Consider the following 13,053-nt stretch of genomic DNA (forward strand, 5'->3'; position numbering starts at 1 on the left):
TCCTCAGCTGAGGCTCCTTCCTCTAATGCCTCTATAGCTTGTGTCAAGTTGACACATAAAGCCAGCCAATATGACAGATAACTTGTCAATCTGACACACAAACACATCACTATTAAGCTATGACCCTTCCTTTCTTACTCATCCCCATGATATTAAATAATATTAAAAGTCTTGCAGTCTTTGCAAATTCAAACATATTAAAATTGCAGTTCCTTTAAAATAGTCAATCTCTTTAAATATTTAATTTTTTTTAAAGTTCAAGTCTCTCAACTGTGGGCTCCAGTAAAATACTTTCTTACTTTAAGAGGGAAGAAGCAGAGCACTGTCCCAAACAAATCAAAGCAAAACAAAATTCCAACCATACAATATCTGGAATCCACCTATAGTCTTCTGGACTCCTCCAAAGTGCTTGGGTCACTTCTCCAGCTCCACTGCCTGCAGCACACACAGCTCATCTTCTAGACTCTGCCTGGTTCCACTCCTCCTGTTGCTGTTCTTGGTGGTTGTCTCATGGTACTAGCATCTCCACAATATTGGGGGTCTTCTACTGCAACTGGGCCTGCACTTTTACCAATAGACTCTCATAGGCTCTCTTTATGGTGCCAAGCCTGAACTTTTGTGCATAACTTCTTCAGTCCTGGGTCTTCAACCACCATTGAGGCCGCACCTTCACGAACGGTGTCTCCTGACCTCTCCCGGTGCCAAGCCTCAACTGCTCTTCAAAACTCCTTCATGTTTTTAAAACCAGTACCACCTGGCTTACCCATTACCAAGTCTAGCTGCCAGCACAAGGTACAACTTGGCACCTCTAGAAAGAACACTGTTTCTCTGTGCTCTCAGGAAATACTTTCCAGAAGATTTTATCTCAGTGATGCTGGTCTCATCTTACTCACATCCAATTTCTTAGTTCCAACCAACCATCATTAAGTATACCAACAAAGTAAAATTTTGCTTTAGTAGTCTTGGAATCTTGTTAATCTAGTGATTCTTCAGCACTAGCTAAGTAGAACCATGGGATCCTAATTCAAAATAATAAATGGCCCAGATAGAAACTTTAAACTTCTCTCTGAAATTTTGCAATCCAGGCCTCCATCCTCTGCACTTCTCCCAATAGTCCTATCTTCTAAGTTCCCACAGGACATCTCACTAAGATCTCAACACTCAATGGTTTTTCTAGCCCAATGTTCCAAAGTCCTTCCACAATTCTCCTGTGATAGAATAGAAATTAGTGAGGTGGGAAAAACTAAACTAAATACTGGGAGAAAGAAGACAGAATCAAAGAAAAGCCGTGGAGCTACTGCCAGAGACAGACATGTTGAAATTTTGCTGGTAAGCCACAGCCATGTAGCAATACACAGATTAATGGAGATGGGCTAGTTTAGGATATAAGATTTAGCCAGAAATATGCTTAAGCTATTGGACAAACAGTATTACAAATAATATGGTTTCTGTGTGATTATTTTGCTTCTGGGAAGCTGGGAACAAACAAGCAGGCCTCCATACTACTGTTTGTGTGTGTGTGTGTGTGTGTATATATGTGTGTGTGTGTGTGTGTGTGTGTATTTGAGGGCTTACAATGGTCGACTAACCCAAAGCAGACACCTATTTATCATCAATATAAAATAATCAAGGAATGAAACTGAATATCTCAAAAGCAAGTAGAGAAAACTGATTATTCACAAATGAAAAAGAAATGTCACACATACCACTAGCTGTGTTATCAACTATAATGACAGAAATAAAAAGATAAAATCACACTTCCAAAAGGTGGTTGAAAAACTGTGTAGATTTCTGGATAGCAAAAGAAAACTGAAATAGAGACATTTTCTGAAAAGTGAATTTGCAAATAAATAACTATTTTTAATGAAAAGTCTTAAGAATATATGTCAAAGCAATGAAAAGGCACCAGAAAGAAATCTGTTATGCATAAATAAATGGCAAGAAGTCAGGAAAAACAGGGATGCTTTTCAACTAGCATTTGATATAAAACCATAGAATGTATCAAATCTAAAGAGTCCAAGTATGGAAATAAATTACTTGAAAATAATGAATTGAGGCATAGGATATTAAGGAATGTGGATGCTTTCATTTTAGGTAGAAGGAGAGCAAAAAGCCTGCATTTGCAAGGTATTATTGCTGGCATTTTAGAAATTACTTATAAAATAGAAATGGAACATAACAAATTATAAGGGGTATTTCAAAGGAAAAGATTAGTCCAAAATAAAACAGAATAAAAAAATCTGGGTAAATGTGATGCAAAAATACAAGTGCCTTGGTAATTTAATGGAATATAAGTGGATTAAACTGTCATCTAAATGTGATGCAAGGGAAAGAAGAATGGGAGAGGGAGGGAGGGAGGAAGGGAGGAAAGAGGACATGGGGAGAGAGGAAAGGAGGGGGGAGGAAGGGAGAAAAAATTTTTTTAACTTACATAAAAACTTGTAATAATGATGCTACCCTTAAAATTAAGCATATAGAAAGATTATAATTGATTCATGAATTACTATACACTTAAATACCAAAGGAATTAATTATGCAGTGACATTAATATCAGAACTGTGTAGTTACATTGTTAAAAAACCTTTTCTTTCATGGTAGAGAGGCCAGTTTCATAACGACAAGAGAAGCAATTTGGTCCAAAATCCATCCTGATTTAAAATGTATAACTACCATTTAGCAGTACTTCAAAAAATATCTTATTAGAAGAACTGACTAGGAAAAATGAATAGATTCACTATAAATTGAGAAATTTTATACTTCTCTCCTTAATAAATATATAAAAATGTTAAAAACTCAATGGTGTGTTAATGAATATACATATAATACATAGAGAACAGTGCACCCAAAGCATAAAAAATAAAACTTTTTTTGTTACAAACTAGAATTTGAGGAGAAAATGGCTGTACAATATGCCATAAGACAAGTTTTAACAGATTTTATGGAATTAATATCATAAAATATATGTGCATTGATCATAATACAGTTAGATATCTTTCACAAAATTACTAAAAAAAATAAATGGATCTGAACTATTAAAACATGATTCCATGTACTACATGAATCAGAAAATAAGCAAGTTTCTGCAGAAAAGAAAAACAGAACAATCAACGAAGAGAAATGACGGATGACATCATAAAGGAAAAAAACAAGACTAAACAGAGTTGGAAGCAAACATGTGTAGAGTAGACCAATAAAGTAAAAACATTCTTTTAATGTTTACTTTCATTTATGTGTGCAATATGAGTGCTTGTAGCCCACAGAGGCCAGAAGAGGGCATCATATCCCCTGCAACTGAAGTTAGAGATGGTTGCAGGCTGTTTTGTTGGTGGAACTGAACACAGGACCCCTATAAGAGAAGCACATTCTTTTAACCACAGAGTCACCTTTCCAGCCCCTCAAACTGTGTTCCTTCAAAAAGGAGTCAAAGAAATACCAAACATCTGATGTGGCTCTAAGGAAGAGAAATGCCAAAATCTATAAGTGAATTTAAAAAAAAAAAAAAACAACCAAAATATTTTAAAACATCTATAACATTTTGAAAACTAAAAGAAAGCTTTTTAAGAAAAATATAACTTTAAAATGCTTATTCCAAATAAAAAAATTAAAATATAGAAAGGGCCTACAAGCAGTGACAATTCTAAGCAAGCAATTAAAACTCTAACCTTAAAAATACTCCATATTAAGATTTTTATTGATATTATCTAACAAAAATTTAATGTATAGATAATGCCAATAGATACAAACTCTTTAAGGGAGCAGAAAAAGAAATAATGTTCTAATGTACTCAGAAACATGTACATATTATATTTGTATTTCGGGTCTGGGTTACCTCACTCAATATGGTGTTTTCTAGATCCATCCATTTGCCTGCAAATTTCAAGACGTCATTATTTTTTTTCCACTGAGTAATACTCCAATGTGTAAATGTTCCACATCTACTTTATCCATCTTTCAGTTGAGGGGCATGTAGGTTGTTTTCAGTTTCTGGCTATGACAATTGCTGCTATAAACATAGTTGAGCACATGTCATTCTGGTATGATTGGTATTGCTGGGTCTTGAGGTAAGTTGTTTCCTAATTTTCTGAGAAATTGCCATATTGATTTCCAAAGTGGCTGTACCAGTTTTCACTCCCACCAGCAATGGAGGAGTGTTCCCTTTACCCCACATCCTCTCTAGCATAAGCTGTCATTAGTGTTTTGTAGTATAATTGAGCGTGTTTTAGGTATATGTCCAAGAGTGGTATTGCTGTATGCTGAAGTAAGATGATTCCCAATTTTCTGAGAAACCACCACACTGATTTCCAAAGTGGTTGTACAAGTTTGCTTTCCCACCAGCAGTGGATGAGTGTTTCCTTTACCCTACAACCTCTCCAGCATAAGTTGTCATCAGTGTTTCTGATCTTGGCCATTCTTACAGGTGTAAGATGAAATCTCATAGTTGTTTTGATTTGCATTTCTCTGATGGCTAGGGGTGTTGAACATTTCCTTAAATGTCTCTCAGCCATTTTAGATTCATCTGTTTGAGCGTTCTGTTTAAGTATGTACCCCATTTTGTATTGAATTACTTGTTCTTTTGATGATCAATTTCTTGAGTTCTTTGTATATTTTGGAGATCAGACCTCTCTCTGATGTGGGGTTGGTGAAGATCTTTCCCATTGTGTAGGCTGTAATTTTGTCTTGTTGACCATGTCCTTTGCTTTATAGAAGCTTTTCAGTTTCAGGAGGTCCCATTTATTAATTGTTTCTCTCAGTATCTGTGCTACTAGGGTTATATTTAGGAAGTGGTCTCCTGTGCCAATGTATTCAAGCGTACTTCCCACTTTCTCTTCATTGAGGTTCAGTGTTCTTGGCTTTATGTTGAGGTCTTTGATCCACTTGGACTTGAGTTTTGTGCATGGTTATAATTATGGATCTATTTTCATTCTTCTACATGTTGATATCCAGTTATGTCAGCACCATTTGTTGAATGTTATATGATAGAGTAATTTTTTTATAAAACCTAAAAACATGTTAAAGAAACCCATCTATCTTTAGGGATGCATACATACAAATTAAAAACAGAAGTATGTACATGACAATAAATTTAAAAAGATAATTAAAGCATTAAGAACTTTATTAATGTATTATTTACAAGCAATGGTGAAGGAGGTGGAAATGAGAGCCAAAAAAAATTATTATTATTTTTATTTTCATTCAGATGATTGTGTTCTTGGATTTTTAAAAAGTATATTCATCTTTACTCATTCCTTATAAAATTGTTTTGCCCAAATATTTTATGAGCAAGGAGAAATAAAAAGAGTCTGAAAGGGAATGAATTGACTGACACAACCAACTATGTGTTCTAGTGTTTGGAAGTTTGTTGGTGTAACTTTCTTTTTTTAGAAAAATGAAAAGGAAGAAATGGAAGCATAGAGGTTCAATACCCACTTGAATTCCATAAATTCATAGTTGGTGCAGTAAAGTCTGTAGCATATATATGGAGTGAGTACATATGATAAGGAGAAAAATATCATAGTTGTTGAAGACTCCACCCAACTACCAGGTAAGAATATTATTAGCTAACTCCTCTACCTGGTATTTGAAACTGCAGAATGAGAACAGCATTGTAATGGAGAGCCAAATGCCGGACTATTTTAAATAAATGCCTTGTGAGTGTATCTCTTACATTTCTATTGATAGCAATAAGGGAGAATATGGTGGTTGAAAGTTTATTTAATTAAAAAATTTAATTTTTTGAGTGTTGGCTTGCATCCATGTGTAGAACCTGTGCATGTCTATTGCGCATGGAGGTTGGAAGAGGATGCTGAATGCCCTGGGATTGGAGTTACAGAAGGTTAGTGTTAGGTTTCAAACCTGCAACAAATGACTGAAGTGTTTACTTAATGTATCAAAGTGAACAAGGCAGCCTGGTTCTCCCAGCATCCCTCAGCCCCTACCTGTTACAGGGTCCTCTTAGCTGGCATACCCTATCTCCTACCCTGCATTTTTGACCTTCTGGTCTACTCTCTTTTGGACCTTCTGGCTGCTGTACCTGTTTTCCTTGTCTCTCCTCTACCTTTCCTACCATACTCTCCCCATATGACTCAGGGTCATGTCCACTCTGGAGTCTCCCAGATGTTCCTGACTCTGGGTATATTCTCACAGAATCTATAATAAACTTTCTCTTCCACCACACATAGGAGCAGCCATGTTCCTTTCCTTTTTATTACTTTTTTCCACTCAGTTATGCCCAGTCATATGAATGCTTAACTGAATGTCTTATCTTAACCACTAGCCATCTCTCCAGCCAAGTTAGAAGTTTTTTTTTTTTTTTTAATGTCCTAGGTGTTTTTTGTTATGTAAGTTTTTCTTATTATAAGAGATGGGGTTGATTTTATTCTTAAAACCCTCGGAAATTATTCAACAACAAAAGAACATGACTGAATGTACAGGAAACAGACTCCACAGTGTAAATTCTCATAATGGCTCTGCAAAGATCAGGAATTTGATGATCATGCCTGTTATGGAGCAGAGCTTCATCATGTCCTCCAGAAGCACAGTACTGGGGACTACTACTGCCTTCATGTCTACACTGGTTATGTAGGATATGGTTGGGCCGGGAATGTATCCATGAGTCAGAGAATAAAGACTAGGGCAGCTCCAACTGAGAGAAGTTAGATTGGACCACAAGTTTTAGACACATCATCTATGAAAACAGTCACAGGCTCCTTCAGGTCTCCTCATGACACCATGTGGTCTACTTCGGGGAACTTCCACTTTTTTGTGAATCAGGGAAAATCCATTTAATTGGTCTACAGTTAAGGTTTCTCTTGGCTCCACCATCAACAACTGAGCTAATGCTTACTTGTTCCATTCAGAGATGTTTTTCCCTATTCTAGCTCAGAACAATTGCATGTCAACTGTCCAGTAGGATACTAGACAGTCCCTGAACCTAACAAGGGAGAGAGTAATATGATTTCCCCTGCTAGAGACAGCATATTTGCAGCAAACTTGACTGGGATTGGAGCCTTTCTTCCATCCTCCTTGTCCTATCAGGCATGAAGATTACACCTCTGTAGGTTATTAGTCAGTTATGATGCCACAAAACAGCTTCACATAAAGAAACAAGAGGAAAAAGAGTTTCAAAAAGTGAGTGACAAACTATACCATAAATGTTACTTGCGCTCTGTGATAGACAGTTTTGGGGTAAAAGAAAATGGAGAAACCTTTACCTGAAGGCCCTTTAAGGTCAACAATGTATTCAGGAGTGAATTCAATAAGAGTTAGATAAAGAAGGCCACATCCTGAAAGGAGACAAGTGTGTTAGAGGCAGATGTCTGTGACTTACTCTGCTCTATAGTGAGTGCAAGGCCAAGTTGAGTAAGACAAAATTCAAGTTATCAGGAGATATACTCAAGACTGGAATGAGAGCACTTGGGAATTTGTCTTTGACCAACTGCCAGGAAGCATGGGGGGAATGCTCCTGGCTGTGCCTTGTGGGTCCAGTTAAACCCGAGGTCTTAGGTCCACAAAGTTAACCACGGTGGCACATAGTTCTAGTGTTTTTACCCTCCTAAGGTTACCCACCACTGTTTCTCAGTGCGCACCTCTGTTCACATCTGTCCACTCTGTTTTTATAGGCTTGGGTTCAGCTTTCTCTTTAGCCAACCTGGTGTTTCTTCATGGAATTAAATCTTCGGGAGCTCAGGTTTTATTTTCTCTCATTGATGGTAGCCAGCAAAGTGCTGGCTGTGGAGTGACTGGTCAGCTACTGTGTGATGAAGCTACACATCTGCCATGTACAGGTAATAAACTCTGAGCACACGCATGCAGGATTGGCTGTACATTAGAGAGCAAAGGAACTGGGTTTGTATTAGAAACTGTTTTACATTTAAAAGAAAATCCTAGCTTGTAAAATTTCACCTTTACTCTTGCTTCCTCCCCACCTCCTTGCAATCTGAGATTTATAGAAACATAAGTAGTTGCCGTGGAGACAGTGCTGGGCACTAGAGGAGCCATCTGAGAAGAACAGCAAGAGCTGCTGTATTAGACAGCAGCAACATTTTGCATTAATCTTTTTTTTTTTTTACTTTCAATAAAATATAAAAATAAAATACTAAAAAATATATATTGAATCTTGTGGATTTATTCTCTTTGCTTCAGGACTGATAATCACCTTATTTATAATAAGCTCCACAACTTGTTAGAATTTTGAAATGATTACTCACTGGTTGGGAAACAGCCATTGAACTTGATTCCCCCAGAGTCCTTATCTATTGCCTTAATTACCTTTTCTCGGGACCTGCACCTTCCAGAACCCCTCATAATCCATCCTTTGTGGTTTGAATATGAATGATCTCACAGACTCCTGTGATGAACACTTTGTCCACAGATAATGGGGGGTTCTCTGAACTTTAGGAGGGAAGACTTAGCTAGGAAAAGCAGACAACTGGAGGTTTAAGTCCTCAATGTTTCATCCCTTACCTTTTCCTGTATCTGTATCTCTGTCCTTTAGGTCTCTGTCTCTCTGTCTCTGTTCATCTGTCTGTCTGCCCCCCTCTCGTTTGCTGTCTCTCATTCTCTCTCTTCTGCTCCTTCTCCTTCTTGGCTTCATGAAGTGAGGAAGATCCCCCATCACCACCCCACCACGTACTGCAGCTACCATGGTGTTCTGCTGTAGCTTGGAATCAGCGAACGGACCCAAATGTAAACTCAATTCTTTGAAACTATGAGTTAAAACAAATCCTTCCTGACATAAGTTGTTTCCTTGCCATAAGTTCCTCCGGTGTTTTGGTCACAGAGTTAGAAAAGTAAACAATACAGTAGCAGATAAAGGTTAACTGCTAGAAGCCACAACATTATTCAGTAATTGCTCAGCCATCTGTTCACGAGCGACTTAGCAGAACCAAGGGATCCGGTAAAGGCTAAATCAGAAGACAAGGTTTTTTGGTGTCATTGCTCTGTGATTGTCTTTTGCTGTAGATTTTTCACTGTAGCTAACTCCCTTTCTGTTACATATTTGAAAATTAATTCCCTAGTTCAGAACAGTTTCCCACTGCCAGGTCTTGTTACTCTCTCCTAGGTAAACACAGAGATCTGCCTTCCTGCAATTATCTTTATCAGCAAGCATTTGTTCAGTGCTTAGGGTGCAGGAATGGAGCATTACATCTAAGATATTCACAGATCTCCAAGCCCAAGCTGCGGCCCCATGACCAGAACAACTGATAACAACATAGCCTGGAACTGATAATTTAGAGGCCTGGGTCTCTTCTTTACTTAGAGCAGTAAGTCTAACTCCAGACCTAGGCCCATAGAAACCACAGTGTCTGGTCCATGTGCTATCTGACCAGGAGCCATCAGCTTCTCCCTGACTGTTTACGTGGGTTGCCTAGTTACCTGGTATCTTCTATGCATGCTGGGAGAGGAAAAACGCAGTATGCTAGAAATAAACGTTTTAGCCATTTGCTAACCACCTGGACTCATGAAATGTCAACTTTTTTTTAACATCTTATGGTGAACTAAAGTAGTTACAAATGCTAACTGCTCAATACCATAATTTTAGAGTGGAAATTAACAATAAATACACAATTTGTCATATCACAATTTTTTAAAATCCATTTTAGTCAAAAGATAAGAAAAGTTTATTTATTTATTTATTTATTTATTTGATGGGTGAGAGTTTAACTACAATGCTGTTTTTAACTAATTGTCTCAGTCTCTGAGCAGCAGCAAAAAGCCCTAAACTACCCTCCTCATATATGAAAAGGGCTTTGCACTCCCTGTAAAAAGTCCTTTTCCCCCTAAGGCATAAGAATTCTGACCCTGGAACCTGCTAGGGCTAGGGAATTGCTGGTTTTAAGGGTATATGTGACTGGGAACAGTTGTAACGGGTAGAACTAAGAACGATGTAGAACTAAGAACAAGGAGAACAAGTAACAGGTAGAACAATGAGAAATGATATCAGAGTCACCAACTTGTCTACTTCAGTCACATGTGAAACGTTCCTAAGACTTTATATTCTCTTTGTACTATAAGGTATCATTAGTAACTCAATTATTTAGTGTAATCATAAAACATTTCAGCATAACTTGAAAAACCTGGGGTTCTGGGAACACAGAACTTTCATTTCCAAAAGCTAACAGAGTGAACGGAGTAGTATATTCTCATGTCAGACAACATAAGAGCTCCCCACTCAGCGACACCATCTTTCGGGCTGTTCACTGAGAGGGCCAAAGCTTCTAACCTCCTTAGCCTTGCCCCTATGGATATTTACTTTTCTCTGGCTGGTTCCATATTAACCGCAAACACCACTGCTGGAAACTTTGGTTCTAGACTTACAGATCATTTAATCTGACATCACCCCTGCTGTGCCTCCTAACTCCTTGGTGGGTATAGTAACTATCTCATTCTCTTTTACTTCAGGATGGCACATTTGGACTTTACAGACCTGAAATGCAAACAATATCATTTCCATGATGCTCAACTTCCACAAAAGAAAACCTGGAATCGGGGTGCAGCTTGCACACTAATCTTTATATTAATTACCAATTACAGATAAGGAACAAAATGGGACTGCTGCTAAATATATCTGTTCAGTAAGTGGAAAGAAATATCCTGTCTTCTACGGGGGAACTGCTGCTGCCAATTACGCTGCTATTTCTGGGGGAGGAAGTGTTCCAGCAGGGGCAGGCCCAGGGGTTCTACCCACTCAGTTGCTATTTTCTCTCTTAATTGTGAGTGCCACCTGCCACAAGTCTCTGTGATTCGTACCTTTGAAGGATCATCCATTGCCATCACCAGGCCCGTGGGTGATGGCCCTTTTCATGTCTTTGTCAATTAGTGTCTCTTTAGGTAGGGTCACTGGGCTGTGTGGCCTCTCTTGGCTTTTTTGTGTACGGGTCTCAGAGTAGCCAGAGGATCAGAGCAGAAGCCTCAGGATTCTTAGGATCCTCTTTCTGCCATATTCTACTACCCCAAACAAGTCAGAAGGTCAGGCTAGTCTCCAACCATGAGGAACAAGTGCTGAGCCTTGATGGGAGAAGCTGGGACCACAGAGTTTGAACACAGGGGTGAGCTGTCATCATCATCTGTTCAAGGATGATGGAACTGAAAGGAAGATGGAACCTGAGGTTGGAACGGCAAGTCTAATATAAGTGACTATTATATAAAACTCTAGGTTGCGGTTTATTGGGTATCATATCTGGTAGAGAAAGGTCCAGTGAGATGGGAAATGGAAAGATAAGGGAAGCTGTGGTGAATTCTTATTTGGAATTCAGCAGGAAACTATAAAGATGAAGAGAGAGAGAAAGAGAAGGGGAAAATGAGAATATGGAGGGATAGCTGAAGGGTTGGGGAGGTGGGTTGGGGGACAAAGATGATGGAGGGTCAGCTTTCTGAACTAGTCGTTCACCATCTGCTCCAACACCATCCAGCCACATTCTTCCCTCACTTAGCCCAAAGTCTACATTTTCTAACCCATCACTTCTATTCTCTCTCCCAAGTTCATCATCTTCTCTAGCCTATTAGTAAGTTCCTCTTATTCTGTATTTTAGATATTGCATTCTGGGTGTGATTTTATATGCTTTTAAATAGTTTTATTCCTCTGTGAATAAGTATAGTATTCTCACTACAAAACTGAACTGGAAAGCAGACTGTCCATGGAACCCGAGCCCATCAGGACTCCTACTCTGCCTGCTTGCCTGCTTACAGAATCATCAACTGCTAATTGCCCTCTGAATTCTCAAAAAATAGCAGTATAACTGATTAGCAAGTGAGATATATAGACCTACCTTTACCCTGATGAAAATAATAAAGGAGTAGTGTTGCAAGGAGCCCCTTGTTCGTTACTAGCCACCTGGCTAGCTTAGACCCGAAATAATCACACAGAAACTGTATTAATTAAATCACTGCTTTGGCCATTAGCTCTAGCTTCTTATTGGCTAACTCTTACATATTAATTTAACCCATTTCTAGTAATCTGTGTATTGTCACGTAGCTGTGGCTTACTGGCTAAAGTTTCCAGCATCTATCTCCAACAACTCCATCACTTCTCTCTGAACTCCACCTTCTTTCTCCCATGCTATAGGTCAAGCTAGTTTTCTTTATTCATTAACCAATAAAATCAACACATAGACAGAAGGACTTTTCAAACCAGAGTAGGTGTGAGAGTAGGCCATATAAGCAGTCAGCACGATTGTGTTAGATAGCAATGAGAAGCAACAGGAAGCAGACACCATGTCCTCTTGTTGTACGTCACTGAGTTAAGATATATTGATTTTCACAACACTCACACATGTTTTTAAGACTCTGAAATTGAAAACTGGGTGTTACCTGCTCTACCAGTGACCTAGGAGTGAGTGAGGAAGGTGGATGAGGAGATAGGCCCTGGGGAGGGGAGCTTGGGGAGTTGTTAGTAAGAATGAAGGTGAATAGACTTTCTGACTGCTTGCCCCATGCCTTCTGCACGTGAAAGTCACCACACAGACTTTTATTCCATTTGTGCTTCATCATCTTAGCTGAGAAAATGGAAGATGTGTAACTGATTAATTTCTAACATTTGGACGCACAGACTTGGGGTGATCTATCTAGACACACTTCTCCTACCAACTCCATGCGTGTCATGTGTCTGTGTGTTCATTGCAACATCTGCAGGGCTGTCCTCAATAGCTTGAAAACATTTAGCTCACCATATATACACTAGGCCATCAGGGGTTCCTCTGAGTTCTGGACATTGATGTCTGGTAACATTAGGAAGGGGAAGGTCCCCCTGCCCACTTGATTGTGCATAGACCTACCCAAAGTGGGCAAACTGTTGTCTTAAATCTGAAATGTGTATCCTATAGGCTTATTCTTTGAATGCTCTATCATAGATTGTGGCTTTATTTTGAAATCTGTGGCATCTTGAGGAGGTTATGCCTAGATGCCAAAAGGAGGCCACAACAAAAGCAGTGTAGGGATGGTATCCATTCCTGCATCCTCTACTAGAGTATAATTCCTTCCCATTCCATGTCCTCACTGCCATTCTTTCCCCATGATGAACAGTTGAGGTTTCTCTGAAACAGTAAGTCACAATAC

The sequence above is a fragment of the Chionomys nivalis genome, chromosome 2 (genome assembly GCF_950005125.1).
Source record: "Chionomys nivalis chromosome 2, mChiNiv1.1, whole genome shotgun sequence".
NCBI lineage: Eukaryota > Metazoa > Chordata > Mammalia > Rodentia > Cricetidae > Chionomys > Chionomys nivalis.